This window comes from Canis aureus, chromosome 9 (genome assembly GCF_053574225.1).
Source record: "Canis aureus isolate CA01 chromosome 9, VMU_Caureus_v.1.0, whole genome shotgun sequence".
Lineage (NCBI taxonomy): Eukaryota > Metazoa > Chordata > Mammalia > Carnivora > Canidae > Canis > Canis aureus.
The window spans coordinates 23806224-23827734 of NC_135619.1; the positions used below are offsets into that span (position 1 = coordinate 23806224).

The 21511-nt window shown below is 34.9% G+C and overlaps 1 pseudogene; it reads left to right on the forward strand.

Moving 5' to 3' along the window:
• Positions 1–4952: 4952 nt before the first annotated feature.
• On the forward strand, positions 4953–5583 carry LOC144321359 (zinc finger protein 706 pseudogene; annotated as a pseudogene).
• The last annotated feature ends 15928 nt before the right edge of the window (positions 5584–21511 follow it).

Consider the following 21511-nt stretch of genomic DNA (forward strand, 5'->3'; position numbering starts at 1 on the left):
TATATCAAACTGTAGATTTTCAATTTTTGGAAGAGAGAAAAGGCTAGTAAAACCAAAGGTGCCTATTTCTGTGAAGGACAATTTCGAGGAGAAGCAATAAGGATCTGGACCATGAAGATGCACCAGCAAGGTAATATGCCCCTTAGTCAGGGGCACGGGAGGCCCACTGAGACTCACACAGCCCTTGCTTCAGCAGCTGCTCAAAGACCGAGCACGGACTGTTTGAGTGTGGGCTGGGAGACCATGTCTGACGCTCTCCCAGCATTGCTGGTCTCTAGTACAGAGTATCCGGGATAAAAAAGAATGGCCGCCTCGCTCACATTCGACCCCTTCACTCTTTTTCCACCTTAACTACAATATTTTACCACCTCTTCATTTTTAAGTTTCTTCCTTTTTGACTTTCATATTTCTACAATGATAGGTCTTAGATATATTTTCCACTTCTAGATTCCCTTCAAAATACTCAACTGAATTTTGGGAGGTATACAAGATATGTTTTTTTGTTTTGTTTTGTGTTTTTTGTTTTCTCAGCCTCAATTTGTTTCACAATGGCGGAAGTTAAAAACTTCTAAGACATGACCAGCATGCACCCAGAACCAGGTGGTATACCTTGCTGGTTAATTCTGTGACATTCCTCATTCCCATTCTGCCCTCCTTTTTTATCTCATTTATGTTTTGGTGGTCAATGCTGAACCTCTCTACAAGTATTTCTGGTTTATGTAAATTTGGGACTGAGCAACTTCTAAAATACAGAACTTAATACACTCAGAATCAGGAGGATCACCCTCTAAGCCCCCTCAAAATCATCTCAGGTGAAATTGACTTAGGTCATTGTTGATATTCTTGACAGCCCACTCATACAGCCACTCTGCACTGAGGAAAAGGACTAGAAGGAAGAACTCACCACAAAAGAAAGAATCAGAAACAGTACTCTCCGCCACAGAGTTACAGAATTTGGATTACAGTTTGATGCCATAAAGCCAAATGAGAAGCACAATTATAAAGCTACTGGTGGTTCTGGAAAACAAAACAAAACAAAACAAAACAAAACAAAACAAAAAAACAAACATAAAGGATTCAAGAGACTTCACGACTGCAGAATTCAGATCTAATCAGGCTGAAATTAAAAATCAATTACAAGAGTTGCAATCCAAACTGGAAGTCCTAATGACGAGGGTTAATGAGGTAGAAGAAAGAGTGAATGACATAAGACAAGTTGATGGCAAGGAAATAAGCTGAAGAAAAAAGAAAAACAATTAAAAGACCATGAGGAAAGGTTAAGAGAAATAAATGACAGCCTCAGAAGGAAAAATCTACATTTAATTGGGGTTCCAGAGGGCACCAAGAGGAACAGAGGACCAGAAGTGTATTTGAACAAATCATAGCTGAGAATTTCCCTAATCTGGGGGGGAACAGGCATTCAGATTCAGGAGATAGAGAAGTATCCTCCCAAAAGCAATAAAAATCGTTCAACACCTCGACATTTAATAGTGAAACTTGAAAATTCCAAAGATAAAGAGAAAATCCTTAAAGCAAGGAGACAGATTCCTAACTTATAATTTATATGAGTTATTATATAATAACTATTATATGAGGAGAAATATGAGATTAACAGCAGACCTCTACACAGAGACCTGGCAGGCCAGAAAGGGCTGGCATGATATATTCAGGGTCCTAAATGAGAAGAACATGCATTCTTTCAGAAACTGAAAGAATATGTGACCACCAAACCAGCTTTGCAAGAAATATTAAGGGGGACCCTGGAAAAGAAAGAGGAAGCCCAAAGAAATAATCCACAAAAACAGGGACTGAATAGGTATTATGATGAAACTAAATTCATATCTTTCAATAGTAACTCTGAACGTGAATGCCTAAAATATCCCATCAAAAGACACAGGGTTTCAGACTGGATAAAAAAGTAAGACCCGTCTATTTGCAGTCTACAAGAGACTCATTTTAGATGTAAGGAGACTTACAGCCTGAAAATAAAAGGTTGGAGATCCATTTACCATTCAAATGGTCCTCAAAAGAAAGCTGGGGTAGCCATCCTCATATCAGATAAATTAAAGTTTATCCCAAAGACTGTAGTAAGAGATGAAGAGGGACACTATATCCTACTTAAAGGGTCTATCCAACAAGAAGATCTAACAATAATGAATATTTATGCCCCGAATGTGGGAGCTGCAAGTATATCAATCAATTAATAACCAAAGTAAAGACATACTTAGATAATAATACAATAATAGTAGGAGACTTCAAGACGGCACTTTCTGCAAATGACAGATCTTCTAAGCACAATATCACCAAAGAAACAAGAGCTTTGAATGATACACTGGACCAGATGGATTTCACAGATATTTACAGAACTTTACATCCAAACACAACTGAATGGACATTCTTCTCAAGTGCACGTGGAACTTTCACCAGAATAGACCACATACTTACACAAATCAGGTCTCAACCAATACCAAATGACTGGATTGTACCCTAAATATTTTCAGACCACAATGCTTTGAAACTAGAACTCAATTCACAAGAAGAAATTTGGAAGAAACTCGAACATATAGAGGTTAAAGAGCAACCTGCTAAAAGATAAATGGGTCAACCAAGAAAATAGAGACTAAATAGAGAGATTCATGGAAACTAATGAGAATGAAGATACAACCGTTTAAAATCTTTGGGATACCGCAAAAGCAGAACTAAGAGGGAAATACATCACAATACAAGCCTCTCTCAAAAAATTGGAAAAAAACTCAAATATTCAGGCTAAACCATTTCAAAAGGAAAAAAAAGACTAAATTAATGAAATCATGAGTGAAAAATGAGAGATCACAAACAATACCAAGGAAATACAAACAATTTTAAAACGTATGATGAGCATCTATATGCCAATAAATTAGGCAATCTAGAATAAATGGACGCATTACTGGAAAACCACAAATTACCAAAACGGGAACAGGAAGAAATAGAAAACCTGAACAGGCCAATAACCAGGGAGGAAATTGAAGTAGTCATCAAAACACTCCCAAGACAAAAAGTTCAGGGCCAGATGGTCTTCCTCGGGAATTCTATCAAACGTTTACAGAAGAAACCATTCCTATTCTACTAAAGGTGTTCTAAAAGATAGAAAGGGATGGAATGCTTCCAAACTCGTTTTATGAGGCCAGGATCGCCTTAATTCCAAAACCAGACAAAGACTCCACCAACAAAGAGAATTATAGACCAATATCCCTAATGAACACAGATGCAAAAATTCTCAGCAAGATACTAGCCACTAGGATCCAACATTATATTAGAAAGATTATTCACCATTACCAAGTGGGATTTATCCCCAGGATGCAAGGTTGGTTCAACACTTGTAAAACAGTCAACGTGATAGATCATATCAACAAGAGAAAAAAAACTATAAGATCCTCTCAGTAGTTGCAGAGAAAGCATTTGACAAGATACAGCATCCATTCCTGATCAAAACTCTCCAGAGTGTAGGGATAGAGGGAACATTCCTCAGCATCTTAAATTCCATCTACGAAAAGCTCACAGCAAATATCATTCTCAGTGGGGAAACACTAGGAGCCTTTCCCCTAAGATCAGGAACAAGCCAGGGATGTCCACTCTCACCACTGCTATTCAACATAGTACTAGAAGTCCTAACCTCAGCAATCAGGCAACAGAAAGAAATACAAGGCATTCGAATTGGCAAAGAGCAAGTCAAACTCTCCTTCTTCGCAGATGACATGATATTGTACATAGAAAACCCAAAAGACTCCACCCCAAGATTGCTAGAATTCATATAACAATTTGGCAGTGTGGCAGGATACAAAATCAATACCCTGAAGTCAGTGGCATTTCTATACACTCACAATGAGACTGACGAAAGAGAAATTGAAGAGTCAATCCCATTTACAATTGCACCCAAAAGCATAAGATACCTAGGAATAAACCTAACCAAAGAGGTAAAGGATCTATACCTTAAAAACTACAGAACACTTCTGAAAGAAATTGAGGAAGACACAAAGAGATGGAAAAATATTCCATGCTCATGGATTGGAAGAATTAATATTGTGAAAATGTCAATGCTACCCAGGGCAATTTACACATTTAATGAAATCCCTATCAAAATACCATGGACTTTCTTCAGAGACTTGGAACAAATCATCTTAAGATTTGTGCGGAAACAGAAAAGATCCCGAATAGCCAGGGGAACATTGAAAAAGAAAACCTGAGCTGCGGGCATCACAATGCCAGATTTTAAGTTTCACTACAAAGCTGTGATCATCAAGACAGTGTGGTACTGGCACAGAAACAGACACATAGATCAATGGAACAGAATAGAGAACCCAGAAATGGAGGCTCAAATTTATGGTCAAGTAATATTCAACAAAGCAGGAAAGACTATCCACTGGAAAAAGGACAGTCTCTTCAATAAATGGTGCTGGGAAAATTGGACAGCCACATGCAGAAGAATGAAACTAGACCATTCTCTTGCACCATACACAAAGATAAACTCAAAATGGATGAAAGATCTAAATGTGAGACAAGATCCCATCAAAATCCTAGAGGAGAACACAGGCAACACCCTTTTTGAACTCGGCCACAGTAACTTCTTGCAAGATACATCCACGAAGGCAAAAGAAACAAAAGCAAAAATGAATTATTGGGACTTCATCAAGATAAGAAGCTTTTGCACAGCAAAGGATACAGTCAACAAAACTCAAAGACAACCTACAGAATGGGAGAAGGTATTTGCAAATGACGTATCAGATAAAGGGCTAGTTTCCAAGATCTATAAAGAACTTCTTAAACTCAACAGCAAAGAAACAAACAATCCAATCATGAAATGGGCAAAAGACATGAATAGAAATTTCACCAAAGAAGACATAGACATGGCCAACAAGCACATGAGAAAATGCTCCACATCACTTGCCATCAGGGAAATACAAATCAAAACCTCAATGAGGGTAACAGGGGGCACAAGGCATGGGCTGTTGTGGTCTCCTCTTTCCCCTCCTTGGTGGGTGGAAGTGGTTGAAGTGGTGCTGGGCACGCTCCCCCTGCCTCTCCCTCACCACCTCCCCCAGCCCTCTCACACCGCTGCAGTGTCTCCGGTCTCTCTGATGCAAGATTGTCCCGGCCCAGATATAGCTTGTGGACAGCAGAAGATTCAATATCAGCAGAGAAATGCCCAAAAGCAAGCTGGACAAAAGAGGAAGCAAGCACATGATTAAAAGGCTTCTGCCAAAGCTGCCTTAATATATACCTGGATTCTTTGTAGGACACAGATGCCAGATCCGAAGACCTTCAAGCAGCACTTTGAAAACAAGCATCCTAAGACTCCACTTTCCTTAGAATTGGCTGATATTCAGGCATAAAGTTGATACAGGTGAATTCATGACACCTTTGACTCTTCTACTGCCTCAGACCTTAGGTAACAAACCCGCAGCTGCTTTTCTAACTGTTGATCAGCAAAAGTAAAGGGGCTACCGAAATACTCATTTTTATGCTGTTCCCTTTTGGGCTTTATGCAGAGACAATTCTGTGTAAAGGTACAGTTGGCTCTGATTTGGAAATCTGAAAATCAGTCCATCCTTGTTATAAATTCTTTTTTTACAAGTGTAATTATATTGATGTTCATATTGTGTAAAATAACAGCAACAACAACAACAAAACAACAAGAACAACAAAACAAAACCACAATGAGATACCACCTCACACCAGTGAGAATGGGGAAAATTAACAAGACAGGAAACAATAAATTTTGGAGAGGATGTGGAGAAAGGGGAACCCTCTTGCACTGTTGGTGGGAATGTGAACTGGTGCAGCCACTCTGGTAAACTGTGTGGAGGTTCCTCAAAGAGTTAAAAATAGACCTGCCCTACGACCCAGCAATTGCACTGCTGGGGATTTACCCTAATGATACAGATGCAGTGGAATGCTGGGACACCTGCACCCCAGTGTTTATAGCAATGTTATTGCAGCTATAAACTGTGGCTATTTGGCACAGTCCACAATAGCCAAACTGGAAGGAGCCTCGGTGTCCATCAAAAGATGAGTGGAGAAAGAAGATGTGGTCTATTTATACAATGGACTATTACTCAGACATTAGAAACGACAAATACCCACCATTTGCTTCGATGTGGATGGAACTGGAGGGTATTATGCTGAGTGAAGTAAATCAATAGAAGGACAATCATTATATATTTCATTCATATGGGGGGAATATAAAAAATAGTGAAAGAGATTAAAGGGGATAGGAGAGAAAATGAGTGGGAAATTTCAGTGACGATGACAGAACACGAGAGACTCCTAACTCTGGGAAACAAACAAGGGGTAGTGGAAGGGGTGGTGGGCAGGGGGATAGGGTGACTGGGTGATGGGCACTGGGGGGGGCACTTGATGTGATGAGCAATGGGTGTTATACTATATGTTGACAAATCAAATTCCAATAAAAAATATACAAAAAAAAAGAAGAGGCAAAAAGTTTCTAGAGAGTTACAGTAAAGGAGATAAACAATAAAAACAATTCTGCCAAAATTATTAAATCAATAGAAGAAAATAGTATTGAAATTATTCATTCAAGAAAAATTTCTTGCATGAAAGCTCAAATATACATATTTAAAAACACACACACATTAGGTATTGAAGCCAAATCCAAAATGTTCAATAATGGGACATATCAGAGTGAAATTATTGGGATTTCATAATAATAAAAAAATATTTCGGACATCCACATAAAAAGATCAAGTGCTTTTAAGGGGTAGAAAATCTGATTGAACTCATAATTCTTTAAAAGAACATTTCTTTCCAAAATGGATTACAGTGATCTTTTTGGGATATCTAGTTTTTCTATCAACCAACAGTGTCTTTCAAGAATAAAGGGAACAAAAAAGACAATAAAAATGCAAAACCTCGGGCGGTATTGGTCTTAGAAACCCTACCAAAGAATGACATAGACAAGTAGTGAAGATTTGAAAAAGATTTATCATATGTTCTGGAAGTGAGCATTTAAGGTTGTTAAAAATCCACGAATGAATGATGACAATGAGGGCAATAGAACTGGATACAAGTGTATTGTACATAAAATATATAAATAAAAGTAAGAAAAACAGATAATGGATAGAATAAATAAAAAGTAGAATGGTATGCCTTACATATATTAACTTAGAATGAAAAAAATCAATAGGATACTTAGAAAGAAAATGTAAAAGAAGATCTTTCCATGTAAATCTAATGTCTGTTGAACCAATACACAGTATCTTACACAACAGGGGAGAATATGAATTTATAAGATAATAAAGTGAAAATAATTAATAAGCCAGACTACTGAATACCAAAAGCAAATAATACAATATAATTATGTGACATATATAACATATAAAACAAACATTTTAATAGGTGAGATATTCTCTTTCTATTTCTTAATATGACCAACATACTTGGTCTCAGTTCAGTAATTGCATGTGTGTATGTTGTAATATATAATGCATATAATTATACAACATTTTATTAATTTCATATTAACTCCCTGACTTCATTATTTTCCATTGTTCCCCTTGCTCATTCACTCCGGTTACATAGAATTCTTTGGGTTTCTCAAACACCCTCAGGATCTCCATCATTTCTGTTACATAAAGAGGTAGAGTAAAAGGGTAGGAGGACAAACATAGCCATTGGGGGAAACTGGGGAAATGCATTTTGAAGGGAATTATCGTCTTTTCTTGCCCTAGTACTGTATAACATCAAACAGAGTTATTCTAGTTCTAATTAACTGATATTTGCTCATTTCTAGTTTCTATGTTACTGCCAGAGTCAAATGCCTTCAAAATTAATGCAATTTTGTTACATCTTTACTTAAAATCTCCTTTACTTAAAATTACCCAAGTAAATGAAGTCTAACACGATAAAAGCACATGATCTGAGTTTTCTAACTAGATTTGGACCCAGCCTAATCTAATATCTACATTTCCAAAAAACTACATCAACTTTTTACCTAACACATAACCTGTATTACAAACATACCAAACATAAGATTTCAGTAAAAAGTACCAGGATTTTAAAATGTTCTTTCCTTCTCTTCTCCCTATAATTTATTCCCTTTTTTACTCATTAGCTGTGTACTATCATTTTCAAGTACAAGCTTATTCCTCACCTTCGTGTGCTCCTGTGCACATGGCTAAAAGTCTAAATAGTCATGAAATAAAAGGAAAGTGAGTTTGCATATCAGTATTCACTTCTTTTTAAAATATTTATTTATTTTAGAGAGAGAAAGAGTGAGAGTGGGAGGGGCAGAGGAAGAAGGGATCTTAAGCAGATTCCTTGCTGAGTATGGAGCCCTAGGCAGGACTCAATCTCATGATCCTAAGGTTGTCACCTAAGCCAAACCCTGAGTCTAATGGTTAACCCAACTGAATATTACCCCTCAATATTCATTTATAAAACCTCATGTTCATGGAGCGGAAGGGATGGTATCCTAATTAATCTCTCTTTAGGCACATTGCAGAGTACTTGGCACATAGTTAATGTGTAGCAAATATTGATTAGATAAACAATTCCCCAAATGAATGAGACCGTATAATGTTTGAGCACTGGGTGTTATGCTATATGCTGGCAAATTGAACTCCCCCCAAAAATTTTAAAAAATAAATAATAAAAAATGATCAGATAAACAAATAATAGATGAAAGATGGAAGAATTTTACACAAAATCATATGGGCTAAATTTTCATTAGGATGATCTAAGAGAATTTTTGCTGAATTGGTATGTAAACTGAATCATGGAAATGGAAGATTATTCAAATAAAAGAAAAAATATGCCAAATTAGCAAAGAGAAAAAGAAAATCTGAAGTGACACTAGAAAATATTAAGAATATGAAACTTACCTCTATTTTGGAATATTAATGCTATGGATGTTAGAGATTAAAAAAAAAAATCAGGTAGCCTGCAATAAACCCAGAAATGTAACAAATATATTCAGAGAAATAGAAATTTAATATAAGACTCAATTTGAGATAAATTTAGTTTTCTAGAAATTATAAGTAGAGAGAAAATAACTTAAAATTGTTTTAAGGAAACAGTAAGAATATAAATATTAGAACCATTCTTATTCTGCTGAAGTGTTAAAATACAGCAATGATATACTCCATAATCAATTTTTTTAGAATGACCGTCTTAACCATAAGTCTAAGTTAAGTGGTTTAAAAAAAAATGACATTATTGCATTTTAATTTCTATTCAACCTCTACAACACCGTAACACAAAATATGGTTATTTGTGCTTTTTCTTGAGATATGGAAATTTCACTTTTCAGGCTAAATAAAAAATATCCATTAAATTCTCCCTTAATTTATAAATATGCTCATAATTTTTTTAATTATATCACATGCAAAGTTGTACAGCTTAATAGAAAGTGCAATATATTCTTCATATCTTTACCATAGATAAAGATAAAATAAAATAAATAACTTTTGACTGTTTCTTGCATCCAAAAACCATCTTCTTCATGAGAACAAGGATCATGTTGTTTATCTTTGCATTTCAATGCTTACTCCAGTGACCTGCACACTGAATATACTCATACAGTAAAAAAGAAATGACAATGAATAGCATTTATTAAGATTTTATTTTGTTCTATGCAGTATACATTGTGTAAATCACCACTTTTAATTTTAGCAACAGTTGATGTGATAAGTACTAGAATCTTTCTCTCTTTTACAGAAGAAATTGAGGATGAAAGATGACAGTTAAAAAAAGAAAACTTGGGCAGCCCCAGGGGCCCAGCGGTTTAGCGCCACCTTCAGCCCGGAGTGTGATCCTGGAGACCCGGGATCGAGTCCCACGTTGGGCTCCCTGCATGGAGCCTGCTTCTTCCGTTGCCTGTGCTCAGCCTCTCTCTTTCTCTCTGTGTCTGTCGTGAATAAATAAATAGAATCTTAAAAAAAACAAAAACAAAAAACAAAACAAAAAAACAAAACAAAACAAAACTCTTCTTTAGAAGAATCTTATCACTGGTAAATACGTAATTTGAAATTTAACTCTAGGCAGGCTAGCTCTCAAATATTGGGGCCAGCAGTTATATATCTTATATAAGTTTTATATTTTTATTCCAGGTATAAAGTCAGTATATGTCACACATATTGGATTTCAAATTGTTTCAATATTTATTTAGCAGTAATTAAATTTGAATTTATACATAATCTATCTGTATGTAGTACCTGTTGAGAAAGAATTCTCCCTGTGTCTGATGTTTTTGTATGTATTGTGAGCAAAGCACTGGCTGTTGCTCTTACAGAATTTTTGCAAGGATATTTTCATAACAAATGGCCTTGAAGATAGAAATATTGTCACTTCTGGAACAAAGGGAAGGTGTATTAATTTCCAATTAGAAGAGATTTGAACTCTCTAAACACAGAGTTCCTTTCCCATAATATAATCCATCCTAAGTGTGCAGTTATCATCTGGCTTTTTTTGTGTCTCCCCATAAAACTTGAGACACAGGGACCTAACAAAAATAAAATGAATACTCTGGTAGCTACTACTACTGATTAGTAGTAAACTGTCAATCATTGACTCAGGAAACTACCAACATGTATAAAACCATGACAAACAAATTCATTAAGTTGTACATGGTATAAAGTCATAGACGTTTTTAAAGTTCCTAACATAGATATTGTGTGATTTTTATTACATATTATTAAGTGACTTATTTTTTAAGAAAGAAATTAGCTGATTTGTCAAATATTTTAAAATATTTTAAAGACTCAATAATTTTTTTTAAGATTTTATTTATTTATTCATGAGAGACCAGAGAAAGAGAAAGGCAGAGACACAGGCAGAGAAAGAAGCAGGCTCCATGCAGAGAGCTGGACGTGGGACTTGATTCCAAGTCCCCAGGAACATGCCCTGGATGAAGGCAGCACTAAACTGCTGAGCTACCCAGGCTTCCCAAGACCCAAGATTTGAATAATCAGAAGAATCCATGAACACTAATCATAGTTATATTTATTTTTCAAATACTTCAAATTCTTAAATATTCCATCTATTCCTGATCATCTTTAATATACACTTGGCTGGTAATGAATATTTTTAAAACATTAGACCAGCTGTTCACCACAGGGGCCAATTTGTCTCCTGGAGAATATTTGACAACCTCTGGAAACATCTTTGGTACACACTGCTTGAGTTATATACATTCATTGCTTGTCTCAACTGAGAGTGGTGGTGGTTACTACTGGCATTTAATGAATATAGACCAGGGATGCTATTAAATATCCTATACTGTACAGGACAACCTCCCATAATGAATTGTTTTGTCCCAAATGTCAATTATGGTAATGTTGAGAACTTTTCACCTCTGAATTTGAGAGATCCAAGTCAATTTTCTTAATGATAAGAATTAGCCTGCATATAAAATTAGAAAAAATATATCTTTATGTTTATCTATCATATGTCTATAATACAGTATTTCATGAAAATGAAGCCATAACATAAACAAGAGTGAATAATCAACAGAGAACCAATGTCTCAATCATTTCAAAATTTTTAAGATGTACCTAATTTGGATATATTAGAGGAATATAGTGAAGCTTTTTAAAAATTATTTTTGGTAATGAGATATAACCAAAAATGTTTATGCAAAGAACAAAGTTTTGAGGTGCCTGAGTGGTACAGTCAGTTAAGCAGCCAACTCTTGATTTTGGCTCGGGTCATGATCTCAGAGTGCTGGGATCCAGCCGCATATCAGGCTCCTTTCTCAGTGGGGACTCTATTTCAAGATTTTCTCCCTCCCCTTCTGCCCATCCCCCAACTTGCTCACTTTCTCAAATAAGTAAATAAATATTTTTTTAAAAAGAACAAACTTTTATCATGTATGTGGATGGGGGTGGATGGGTATGAACATTTAAATAACAAATTACCCTGTATTTGGTTACCTAAGTCTATGCTGTTACTATAGAAACAGCAGTACTATATATCTATTTGTTATTATAATCTATCAAGGAAATTCTGACATTCTTTAATTTGTATACATTTCAAAATTGTAATATTGTGTTTGAATATTGCCTGCTTTATAGAGCAATAGTTAAGCATCCATGACTTTACAAGTTATAGTTATAAAATTATGACTACTATATGTATATGCATATGTAAGTATGCATGCATATATACACAACTGCTCACACATAATTAGCTAACATAACTGAACGTCTGTATCATAGGGTCAACTAAAATTTGTCAAAATTGATCTAATTGAAACAGTATTATCTGGTTCACAGTTGTGGACTGTCTTTTTTGTTTTTTTTCTAACAGTGTCTTCATTCATATCACCCAGTGTTAGTAAGATCCATCTACATATAATTAGAACATTTATTTTTCAGGGGAAAATTAATGTTGTTTTAAAGACACTAAAAATAAATCTGATATAGAAAGAGGAGTGGAGGGGCTGTAGCAGAAGGAGGAGTTGGGGGAGTCCAGAGTAGCACAGTCTAGTGGCATGGGTTGCAAGCAGGCATTGCTGCCTTTGGCCTATGTGGCTGGCACTGGTGGGGCCTCCGTCTGGAGAGGATTCTTGCTGACCAACAAGGAACTTCTTCTCATAAAGGTTTAACTGACTTCAAAATTATGGTATGAGATGAGTTATTTCTAAGATGGAAACAGTATGAAGTATATGTCCGAGATTTGTAGGACAAGTACACAGATCTCGATTATAATGATATAATTGGCTTAAGGAAGTCTTAAGAAAAACTAAAGCAGCAACCAGAATGTGCACACAGGGAAAACATCCTTGTAATGGTGAGCAGCAACCAAGGAGCAAGAGATACAAGAGTGTACTACTCAGATCCAGTAAGTCAAGCAAGTCCAACAGCCTAACATTTCCCAACTGAGACCAACAATGGTAGACTCAGCAATCAACTTGCTTTTCCTAAAAACAAAAGGTAAACTGGAACAGAAAATAACTAGAAATAACTGAGTACCTAGACGTCAATGCCTGATAGGTAAACAAACATACTTCCCAATCAAGAATTCCCTGACCATCCCCCTGGGAAAAAACTGTGGTGGGAGAACCAACTACTTCTTTTCACAGCAAGACTTAGACTTTTTGAGTCAAAAAATCCACATTCTTATACTTTCCAGCTTGAAATAATTAATGTAAAACTTACCAGATGAACCTTGTGTTTTGCACTTTTTTCTCTTCTCCTTCCCCTTGCTTCAGAGGCCTGATGGTGTGGGACTATTCTGAAGAAGTGGCCACTTCCAAAAAATTTCCCTTCTAGAACATGTAGACACTTGACAAAAATGTAGTCAAGAGAAATTATGAATCAAAATAGTATTTAAACATGCATTAAATCTACTGAATAAATTTAAACTTTCTATCTAGTTGTTATGGTTAATGAAAAATATTTTTTGATGGCAATAGAATAGATCTAAAACATTATATTAGTTTCGGCATACAATGTAATGATTAAATATTTGGAAATATTGCAAAATGATCACCACAATGAGTCTAGTTAACATTAGTTGCCATACATTGTTATTTTTTTCATGATGAGAATCTTTAAGATCTACTCTTTAGCAACTTTCAAACACACAGTATAACTGTAGAAAATGTATTGTATTATCACATCACCACGACTGACTTATTTTATAAGAATCAAATATCTATACCAGAAAACATGAATAAGTGAACAGTGAGATTTTTTTTTAAAAAAAAACTGCATTTTCAAAGCAATTAAGAAACTTGAGATATCAAGTCAGGAACAAAACAAGGATGTCCACTCTCACCATTGCTATTTAACATAGTACTGGAAGTCCCAGCCTCAGTAATCAGACAACACAAAGAAATAAAAGAGATCCAAATTGATAAGAAAAAAAGTCAAATTTCCACTCCTCACAGATGACATGATAGTCTATATAGAAAACCCAATGGGCACCTGAGTGCCTCAGTCAGTTAAGTGTCTGCCTTCAGCTCAGGTCATGATCCCATGGTCCTGGGATCAAGTTCTGCACTAGGCTCCCTGCTCAGTGGGGAGCCTGCTTCTCCCTCTCCCTGCTGTTCCCCCTGCTTGTGCTCTCTTTCTCTCTGCCAAATAAATAAATAAATAATAAATAAATAAATAAAATCTTTAAGAGTAAAAAGAAGAGAAAAAGACCCCAGCAAAAAATTGCTGGAACTGATATACAAATTCAGCAAAGTCATGGGATACAAAATCAGCATACAGAGATTTGTTTCATTTCTATGCATCAATAATGAAGCAGCAGAAAGCAAAAGCAATGAATCAATCCTATTTATAATTGCACCTAAAACCATAAGATACCTAGGAATAAATCCAAATAAAGAGGTAAAAGGTTTATACACTGAAAACAATTAAAACACCTAGGGAAGAAATTGAAGAGAACAAAAAAATGGAAAAAAATTCCATGCTCATGGATTAGATGAACAAATATTGTTAAAATGTCTATTCTACCTAAAGTAGTCCAAAGATAAAGTGCAATCCCAATCAAAATAGCACCAGCATTTTTCACAGAGCTAGAACAAACAATCCTAAAGTATGTATAGAACCACAAAAGATCCTCAATAACCAAAATAATCTTTAAAAAGAAAAGAAAAGGGATCCCTGGGTGGCGCAGCGGTTTGGCGCCTGCCTTTGGCCCAGGGCGCGATCCTGGAGACCCGGGATCGAATCCCACGTCAGGCTCCCGGTGCATGGAGCCTGCTTCTCCCTCTGCCTGTGTCTCTGCCTCTCTCTCTCTCACTGTGTGCCTATCATAAATAAATAAAAAAAAAAAAAATTAAAAAAAAAAAAAAATAACATTATAAAAAAAAAAAAAAAAAAAGAAAAGAAAAGCTGGAAGCATCACAGTCCTAGACTTTAGGTTATATTAAAAAGCTGTAATCATCAAGACAGTATGGTACTGGCACAAAAACAGACATATAGACTAATGGAACAAAATGGAAAAAGTGGGCCTACCACTATTTGTCCAACTCATCTTTGACAAAGTAGGAAAGAATATCCACATGAACAAAAGACAGTCTCTTCAACAAATGGGGTTGGGAAAACTGTACAGGTACATGTAAAAGAATGAAATTAGACTACTCTCTTATACCCTACACAAAAATAAATTCAAAATGGATAAAAGACCTAAATATAAGACAGGAAACCATAAAAATCCTATAGAGGAGAACACAGGCAGCAACCTCTTTAACCCTGGCTGTATTAACTTCTTGCTAGACCTGTCCTGAGACAAAGGAACAGAAGCAACAATGAACTATTGGAGCTTCATCAAGATAAAAACCTTCTGCACAGTGAAGGAAACTGTCAATGAAACAAACAGACACCTGGCAGAATGGGAGAAGATATTTGGAAATGACATATCTGATAAAGGGTTAGTATCCCAAATCTATAAAGAACTTATCGAACTTAATATATTTTAGAGCAACTCACTGCACACCATCATTCATATATCTCCACTGAGTGCTCTTATTATATTTCTTTCTTTCTATATTAACATAATTGTCTAAAAGTATCAGACAATGCCTTATTGCCTGATGCCATTCCTTTTCCTTTTCACCATGTGGTGTTTGATAATCATCAAGATACTCTGCAAGGTTAGAGTTATTTCCTATCTTCCTTGGGGATTCTCCAGCACCAGCCTTCTCTCATAATAGGTAGTTACATCTGTATGCTCTATGCAATTGTATAATTGCATCCAAAATATGTAGCTCAAACTTTTCAGAAGCATGAGAGAGTTGAATGCTGTATTAGATTGTGCCCTGGTGAAACCTGTGTTTTCCACTAAAGAGTAAACATAATAGAAATGAATCAGTCAGTCAACAGATGAAAGTCTGTTTGCCACATTAAATGTTTCCTGGAAGATATCTTCCTGGGATCCTGTGTTCTTCTATTATCAAAATTATTTCTTAACTGTTTCAGGTGATCAGCCACGCCTAGGACATCGAACAATGCATCCATTGCCAAACTCACTATGTTTAATGAATGTTTTTCTTTCCAATATATTAGCCTACTTTTGGGTTATAAATTTTAATTATGCATTTTAATCATTCCCAATCTGTGATGAGAAGCAGTGCATTACCTTCATTTAAAGCCCTTTATTTTAAGGTGCTGCAGATAATAAAACCTAAACCACTCTTGACAACAAATCTTGGATACAACTTTCTTTTTTTCCTCATTAATGTACAAGTTAGGGAGAACACTGTCTGATGATGAGTTCCAGAAATTCTCTCTGTGCAATTTTCAGAGAACCTGCCTCAGTTCATTCTACCATAAATGTTCACTGTGGCTAAATGTTGATATTTGCTGATTCTTTCTCACTGGTTCTACTGAGGAAATTAATAAGTGTCTTTCATAGAATATATAGATTTTTTAAAAAGTATTTTATTTATTCATGAGAGACACAGAGAGACAGAGAGAGAGAGAGAGAGAGGCAGAGACACAGGCAGAGGGAGAAGCAGGCTCTATGCAGGGAGCCTGACGTGGGACCCGATCCTGAGTCTCCAGGATCAGGCCCTGGGCTGAAGGTGGCGCTAAACCGCTGAGCCACTGGGGCTGCCCCAATATAGATTTTTTTTTTTTTTTTAATTGGAGCCTTGAATTGTATCTATTTGAATATACCAATATTTTTGGAAATATGCAGTTTGATTTTCAGTTATATTTCTGTTTATCTATTTCTATCCATATAAATTTAAAACAAAAAAAAATTAAAGGTGTTAGAGAGTAAAATTTTGTAAATGTTTCCTTTTCCAAAATATCTCAGGCATTATTTCCTTAGATTTCTATTAGATCTTTTATCATTTATACAGACTTCTAAACTTAAATCTTAGTTTTTATTTATATTATACAATTAAAAAATTTTTTTTGCTCTATCAAAAACTGCATTAAACTTAACAGGAAAAAATATGTCTATCAGATATCATATTTTAGGTCACAGATATATAAAATATTTAACCCATGTATTTTTTTTATATTTCTCCAAATAATTACAAATAACTATTTTACTGAATTATATCTACAATCATGGAGCAAGTAAAATAAATAAATTTTAAAATTTGATAGGTTAATAAAAAAATAAACATTTATATTTCATGATCAAATATGACGGAACTTTTTTTTTTAAGATGGAAGCCTTTTATAAAATTTGTGTTGGTTATAGGACTTACAGACATATACAGAAATGTATTGCTTTATTATTTTATGTAGAATCTTTATAATAATAGATTGCATTATAAGTGAGTGCAGTACATGTTATTCCCTACACTTTAGAGAGACGGAGGGAGTATGCGGATGGAAATGCTTCCTTGGGTAGGGATTATAGACACCAGGTCTAACTGAAACAGTGTATGGGATTCACCACATCTGGGCCCAGTGCATTAACTATAAAATGGGAATGTGATATCTACATGACAGGATTGTTTTAACAATAGGTCCTGGGCTTTCCATAGCACAGGTGCTATACAAGTGTTAATTCTCTTGCTTAACATAATGAGTATGTACTATTTTAGGGAGCGATACTCTGTCTACCCATGGGTATCATCACAGGAATGGCCATAAAGTTTTGCAACATGAATTCCACAACTCAGTTTTATACAGAGTATAATCTTTAGGGCCTTAGCTCCCCTTTAGCTGGAATATATTATAAAGGTATTTTGATTGTTCCTTCAACCCAATTTTAATCATCAGTCATAGCTTTTTGTTTCCTTCTTTGTATTGCTATTTAAATAACAGTTAAACTTTAGTGAGGTATTTTCTTTTAAGAATAGTCAATACATAAATAATAAATTACAAAATATCCATGTTTGAATATACGACATGATTTTGACAAAGCTGCCTTTTATTTAAGATTATCCTAAAACAGTTACTAAATGTGCTGTAAACTACATCACCCATTTTGCTACAAATCAAACCAATTCCATTCATTTACTGAAATGTTCTACATATAATCAATAGTTCTGTAAATAAACATGGATAGTAAATTAAAACCTCACATATTGATGAAGTAAATGCAGAAGTGGTAGGACTAATTATGGAGCTGCATGACATAAAACTGCTTCATAGCAGTAACAAGACCTATGGTTAGAAAGTTTTGGTGCAGCAAATTCATCAAACCTTTAATAATGGAAACAAAAACTTTAAAAGGGATGTCAGAACCAAGGCCACCCTCTGAATATGAAACATAATAATCAATGCTATAAAATTATCTTCCTGTAAGAGTAAATGTCGTATTTTGACATTTGAGAAATGGCTATATTTAATCAGAAGAACTTCGTATACTCTATTACAGAAGGGTGAATCACAATTTGGTTATAATTTGGATGACTAAGTAGCAATTGTATAAGGAAAATGACTGTAGTTTTCATAGACCTCTAACTTCTAATGTTCATTTGGTTTTGGTTCTGTACTTCAGGTTGTCTCCAGAATTACTTGAAGAGGAGGTGCATATGGTCAAGTAATACAGATATTTTCATTCACTTACCATTTACATTTTTATTTTTCATTTTTTAAAGATTTTACTTATTTATTTGAGAGAGGGAAAGTGAGAGGGAGAAGCAGACTCCCTGCTGAACAGAGAGCCCTACAGGAGGCTCAACTCAGGGATCAATCTCAGGACTCTGAGATCATGACCTGAGCTGAAGGAAGACACTTAACAGACTGAGATACCCAGGTGCCCCACCATTTGCATTTTTAAAGTAGAAGTTTGAAGTATCAGGCTTGAGGAGTTAATCAGAAAGAACCCATTGGTTCCTTTGTCCAGGTGCTGTGATTAACAATCTATCTTCTGTGTATCTACTGATTAACCTTGTTATCAGGTTACCTTCTGTAATTTTCAACAAAGTGAGACTTATAACTTTGGTTCTTTAGCTCAATAACCTGGTGACAAACCTGGTCTTTATCTGCCAAGTCCAATCCATAAAGGTAATAGTGGTCATTTATCTGGCATCATACTTTAAATGAAAAAGTAAGTATTCTTCACAATGAATGAGTTTATGCATTGTTTGTATTTTTATTACAAATATATTATTTACATGTATTTATATTATTTTACTTATAAGCATTAATTGAAGGATAAGAGAAATTATGAAAAGAATCATAATTTGCTTATCATCTTCCCATACCCTTCAACAAAATTGATAAATTGAAATGATATCCATTTTTAAAAATCCTTTACTCTTTAGATCTATTCCTTACATACAGGCAGTTGAATGAAGAATACTATATTTACTATATAGTAAAGAATACTATATTTAAATTTTTCACTGAAATTCATATTATGCCCAACTCATTTGTATAGTGTATACTTTTGAGATAACAGATCATACTGCCCTGGTATCAACATAGGACTAAATGGAGGTCATCTGTAAGAATGTGTAGACAATAGGATTGCACTGTTTTTCTCCACTGTATCAGAGATTAAGATGACACACTAGCTCGTGAATTCCCAAGTAAGAAATTACAAGTTAAAAAGTATACTGTGGTGATGTGTTTTCTTCTTCTTAGTAACCTAACTTAAGTTTATTTGGTTGTGTTAATTTAAGTAATAGGTCTTTGTTTTCAATATGCTAATGCAAATGTGCACTTTTGAACTGTAATGTTAATTGGAATGGAAATGCCAAAAAATTTAAGTGTTATCTCTTGCTAAAAAATTTATTTTATAAGTGAATTTACTTTAACAAAATGTGAAAAATTAGAATCTGGATTTAGATCTATCTGTGCAACTAATGTTCAGGATAGGGTTTAAGAGTAAGAGGTCTAAAAAAAAAGATTAAAAGGTCTGAGTATGAATCTCAACTCTTCATTTATTGTTGATAGCACTGTGCAAAAGAAATAAACCAAACAGACAAAAAAGTTATTTTCAAAGTGTTTCATTGAGTACAATATATATAATGTGCAGTAAACATATATTAAGGTGGCCATTGTTTAATAGGGTAATCCAGTTAAGAAGATTTACAGATTTACAGTAATAATTTTAAGATAACAAAAAATATTACTTGTGTTACATTTTTACCCCCTTTTTTCATGATTTCTGGCTGGAATTTCTCATGTCATTGCACGGACAGAGTGGTTTTGGACAGAGGATCCTCTCAAAGACTTCTTTAGTCCTATCTGGTTCTGAAGTGGGAAGACTTGAACATCTAGGAACTGGAGGGTATTATACTCCTTGGGTGTCTCTATCTCTGTTTTCTCTATGGTCTTTCCAACAAGGAAATTTCAGGGGAGTCAAACATTCTGCAAAGATACTCAGAGCTCCACCGGCATAAATCCTAATGCAGAAAGATCTAAGAGAAACTTGTTTGCAAATGTCGAACAGCGTCACTTCCACTACTCTTTGATGTGAGTCAGTATGCTGGCCCATTTTTGAAAAGGGAGAAGTTAGACTCCAGCTTTTGTGAACGGAGTGTCCAAAAAAAAAAAAAAAAAATGCTGACAAGTTTTAAAATCACCACTCTCTGCCATCTGCCCACAAATTATTTATATTCCTTCTATGTTCACAATAAACTTTCCTCCCCTCAACTGACCAGTGAAATTGTATCTTTTATGGCATCAGGCATAGCCTCAGATTCCAAGATCTTTTCAATCAGGTTCAGGTATGGAAGAAGCTGTGTGGATACCATTCCTTGAGTACAGCGACTTAAGTACAGTTCCTCACGTGAGAGCCTTGATCAAAAGAGGCATTTATGCTCTCCACCCCCACCAAACCAAAGAGACAACAGTGGGAAAGAATAGGGAAGTGCTATAGTCTCTTCTGCCTAAAATGAGTATGTGAGGGAAAACAGAAGCCAAACAGGAGTCACTGTGGTAGTAGAAGGCAACATTTTTAAAGAATGTTGGAGCATAACTTTCATTTATTTCCAAAAGTATAAACCAGAAAGCAGAAATATATATACTATCAGATAAGAAAGAAAATTGAAGACTATTTGGATAACTGTTCCTTAAATTTAGTTCCTGGACTAGATGCTTCAGAATAATCCTAGATACTTAAAAACACAGATGTCTACATTTAAGCACAGTTCTAATGAAGCATATATTTTATTTGGAACCTGGTTATTTCATTTTTTAGCAAGGCCAAGAGGTAATGATTTTGTAAATTACAGAGATATGTTGAATTGAGTTAATGCTTATATTTCATCGATAAAAAAACAAATGAAGGAGAAAATTAAAGTTTTAACAAGTGTAAATTCTATATAAAAACAATAGAGTAATATTTGGAACAAACCAGATCATGTTGGTGGGTTATTTTTTAATGTAATAGGGTAATTTAAATCTCATTAATTTTTGTTGGTTATTAAATTTGGGATGAAAAGAGCTAAAAGTAAGGAAAAACATTGAACTACATGAGATGATAACATAAATGTATGTCAGACAGGAAGGATCACTCTTGATTCTGAGCAAATTATATTGTTATCACAATTCATTGCTAATTTTAAAAATGAAAATAGATTCTAGTGCCAAAATACAAAATGGTTGGGATAATGTCTGTAGATGATAGCAGAGAAAGCTGTAGATCA